The following is a 4,825-nucleotide window of genomic DNA, read 5'->3' as shown; positions in this document are numbered from 1 at the left end:
CTTCTTCTGCTGGCTTCTTTTTCTCATTTAAAGTATATAGGCACTTGGCCTTACCTAACATCTTACTAGTAAGTTTGATCTTGATACCACAAGGTAAAACATATAGTGACCTTAAGTGGATCCTGGCTGGTTAAATCTGATGTTTTTTATAGCAAAGGTTTTTTTCGGATTTAACTAAAAGGATACTCTGAATTTACAGATTACTTCAGTGTTACTGCCTTAACTTCTGATAGTTGATAGGAAGGAATGCATGATATGATGTTGAGCATGGCATATAGTTCCCTCTGGCTGGGCATAACCTGAGATTGGTAAAAAAAAAATTCCGGACCGAGTCTAAGTTGGCTCACTATGACTAAGTGGTCCAACATATTGTAGTATACATTTGTTAGCTGGCATATGGCAGCAGTAGGAATGACATACCATAAAAATAAGGAACTTTGGGAATAATGTTATGTTTTTTCTCTAAAGAAGGGGTATCTCCGCTAGGTAATAAGTGGTTAAAACTAAAAGTATTTTGGGGGATATCTCAGCCCGATTATAAAATAAGTCCCAAAGATGAGGCTCTATTACAAATGTTGTTGATAGACAAGGTAGTGGGTATTTTTTCAAATGGAATAATCTTGTTAAGGATGAAGTTCTGGAAATTTGTTTTACCAGTTAAATTTTTTTAAGATTGGTAATATTACGCTGTTTGAAAAAAATAAAACAGAATTTATGGCTGCTCTATGGGGTTGGGTACCGCCTGTATCAGATTGGCTGAGAAGCCAAGGATCTTCGTTCTTACCATTTTATTTTATTTTAAAAATCATATATTTAAAGTTAAGAACTATGTTTTTTTTATGGTGACATGGATAACAACTGGGATGCCCAGCATCACCTGCGTACAGTCAAACGAACTGTTTTCTTGTGGCTATGAGTGCAGGTGAGGGCTACCTTCCTTGATTAAAACGTCCAGTTCTTAACAAATGGTGGATCTCGTAGTGTGATACAAGATTTCCCAGACTTTGGGCTTAAGGATACTTGAGCTGTATTTTGTTATCTTCATTACCTTGTACATAATTTATTTTCAACTGTAAATAAATTACTGTGCAAAGCCACTGTACTTTTCTAGAATTGTTGTCTGTGAACAGTTAGTGTTCGTTTGCGTATAATTTTATATATTTAGAACTGCTACACACACACACACACACACACACACACACACACACACACACACACACACACACACAGGGAGAGAGAGAGATTCCCCTCATCCTCCAGCCTACGCGCATGAGTTGCAGCTTTGTTGGTAGAGCTATTGCTCAGAGCCGAGGCGTCGAGAGAGAGAGAGAGAGAGAGAGAGAGAGAGAGAGAGAGAGAGAGAGAGAGAGAGAGAGAGAGAGAGAGAGAGAGAGAGAGAGAGAGAGAGAGAGAGAGAGAGAGAGAGCTACCTGCTACGGCTATTATGCATTTCTAGAACCCCTTCCCTAATTTGTCAAACATGCTATTTTCAAAATAGCATGTTTGTGTGGCTTTTCAATTTTCAATTGGAAGATGGACGGAATCGCCTTCGGTATCTCATAAAAAAAACCCACACTCAACATGTGGGTGCCCTAATTCTTCGAAATTTTCCTAAAGGATCTTGATTGTTTTCTGGAGCTTTTGATATTTTTAGAGCGCAACATTGCCAATCCAACATTTTTGGTTCCTTTGGTATTTTTAGAGTGCAACATTGCCATTCTTGAGCCCTATAAAAGCACCTACTAGCTTGATTTGTACTTTATTCATTCATTTACAAGATTCCACCCATGATCCCATCCCTACCTCCCCAAGGGCAATTGCCAACCTGAGATTGTCTCTAGCCATTTAAAAATGAGAATCATCGATTCGAACCCGGAGCACTAGGACAATATCGAGCACTCGAATGCTCTTGTAACCAGTTGAGCATCATCATTCAAGAAAATGAAAAAAACAATGTATGCCCGCCAGCTCCATAGCCTCTCTATCTGCCACCTCCACAACATGCTTGCACACAACAATGTAGATGACAGTCCCCCCCACCACCCCAAAAATCCAGCAACATGTGATCGTGGGCCTTGCAAGGGGAGGGTCAATACCATATTTTTGCAAGGCCAAGCTGAAAGCCCTCAAGTTGGTATGTCTTTTGTAGAAAGATAGCTTCAGACGAGGACAAGGAAGCGGTCTCTGTGGCCAGCATCTGCTCTGCTCCTTCTCCTTTTCCCTCTTAAACGTAGGGTGCCTCGCATCTCAGTTGAGTCCACATTTTTTTTGAATAAAAGTTAGCTGGTACCCCCTACTCCCTAGCTACATAGCTCAAAATTTGCATTTTTTAGCATTGCCTAAGATGAAGAGGAATTACCCCATGAATACGAAAGGAAAGGAAACAACAAAATAGGCTTGCTTGCATGAGACAAAAAGGGCCAGGGACTGTGGGAGTGAAGGACTGGGCATAAGGTTGTAGGATAGATAGCATGGAGACAAAAGAAAACACAAGTCAAGTACCAAACTCGGCTAATCAATTCTTATTTTGAAGTCATATTTAAGTATTTCAACCTCATTTACTTGGCTAGCTACTTGTGCTTCTGTCAAATTAGGGCAGTAGAGATGTTTATGCGGGGGAAATCTACCACGTTGATTGAGTTAATCTAAGATGCATAGACTCTCTCTCTCTCTCTCTCTCTCTCTCTCTCTCTCTCTCTCTCTCTCCAAGGCTCTAGCTACTATAATCGTTGTTCTAAATTTGGTGCATGTGGTGCTTTTAAAAAAGAGCTAAGTCCTACTTGAGATTAGTGATATAAGTGGTATGAATTTCTTGATTTTAAAGAAAAACCAAGAAGTTACAATAACAATCATGCTTCCACCGAGCCATGGCTATCAAGTCCCAAAACTACAAAGTCAAATACGAATACGGATAAAGGGCACCACCTTGACACACAGTGCGAAAATCTTGGGGTTTCCACCAAAGAGAGATCTCTGCCACCGCAATAACCTTGCCCCCAAGCCACTCCACAAGAACATACTGCTTCGAGGAGAACCTACCAGCCACCACACCTTGGCTCCAGCCTCAAGGCAACATCCTAGCCATCCAGAAGCTTGCTATACACAAGATTACACTTCTTATTTTCCTTCTTTTTCTTAACACGATTAGTACTAGTTGTAGCGCCTGCCGCCTTTACAGTATGGCTTATGAGGTCAAGCTTCTAGTCTTGAATGTCATGGACCGGAATGTCGGGCTCAGATGTCTCATTGGACATCACAACCTCATCAGAGGGTCCAACAGATGGATCTTGTTTTTTTTGCATCTCCTTTGATGGACAATCCATCCCTTTAACCATCTCTTCTCGGTCGTTAGTTTTATCTTCAGGTTTGGTGCCACCCACAGGGGGGCACAACATCCCTAGAGACACACCTCCAAGTTGACCTAACCACCGGATTGCGGACTACTCCTGACTCGATATAGTCCCTAGCAAAGTACCCAATTCTACGACATTTAAAATAGGCACTTGGAAACGAGGCAAACACCAACTCTTGTTGATATGCTCCCAATATGCCCATAATAATATCCAGATATTTAGGAATGGGCCTGCTCACGTTCCAGAGTATGTATACCTTTATGTCCAAGCCAAATATCACCCAACACTACACCTTCGGGATGAACAACACTCAACCCAGCATAGTAGCTATAACATCCACTTGGTCATGGAGCCAAAATGGGAAGCCCTTGAGCGTAACCCACATTGGGTAGAGAAACTCTTCATTACAGAACTCAAGCGACCAGGGCATAGCATAGGCGAAGTGGGAAGCCCTTGAGATGTTACCTCTCATAACCAAATCTTGGGCAAAGTGGGAAGCACACACTGCCACATAGAGTCCTTTGCTCACTGCAATAAACTGGTAAATTGGACTTTTGTTGTTTACTTGGTGAGCCAAAGGTCCTTTTCTGGATCTTTGAACCCACAGGTGGCCACTTGGCATGATCCAAGCCTTTGCCCACAACTCAAATCGCATGGCCACGAGCCTCCCAAGAAAAAGAAAAACAGCGCTGCTTTTTACTTGCGAGGCTGATCTGATCGCGGGAGATGCCCAACAGTTGGCAGGGCCAGGAAGCTGCGGGTTGTTTTTTACCAGGTGCAAAGAGAGGGCAGCTGCAATCATCCACGTTTCTATCTTGAAGGCATGCATTGCCACCTGCATGTCAAAGATGCTGCCACCAGTGCAGTTTCTTTCACAAGTTCCACGCCACAGCTAGTCCTGCTCATTGACCTTGAACAAAGGATTCTTTCTGCTCTCAACAAACTCGTAAATCATGATACGCAAAACACTGCAGTAGCCGATCTCAAGTGCATTGTGAAGATATTTGACTCTTGAGGGAATTTTCCTTTGCGTAGATGCATCTCAAGTTGCACACATGATGAAGACGGGAGTTCATGTAAAGCCTCTTATGCTAGAGCCCGCTGAAAGTGAAGGTAATGGACTTGCTGCAACACACTAGACACAACATGTTTCCATTCTTCATGCTTTGTTCTATGGTCTAGGGGACATGACATGTGCTTTTGGGTGTAGCAATATACAGGTCTGTCATGGGTAAGAAAGAGAACATGCTCGATGCGCACTGAACCAATCGATTGGAACTTGGAGAGGGTGAGCATGTTCGAGGGAGTAAACCGTGTAGTTTTTGTGAGGCATGAGTATCTGAAGCTTGAAAATCCGTAGCAATGGATTTTCCAGAGTTAAAGCCATCTCCATGTGGGCCTGTTGCAAACTTGGAAGCCCTTGTGAGCTCCGCCCCAAGATGCCCCTAAACCAGAACCCGCCATGTGCCTGA

Source organism: Adiantum capillus-veneris, chromosome 26 (assembly GCF_014529385.1).
Source record: "Adiantum capillus-veneris isolate H3 chromosome 26, ASM1452938v2, whole genome shotgun sequence".
Lineage (NCBI taxonomy): Eukaryota > Viridiplantae > Streptophyta > Polypodiopsida > Polypodiales > Pteridaceae > Adiantum > Adiantum capillus-veneris.
Note: the sequence above shows the minus strand (reverse complement) of the source record.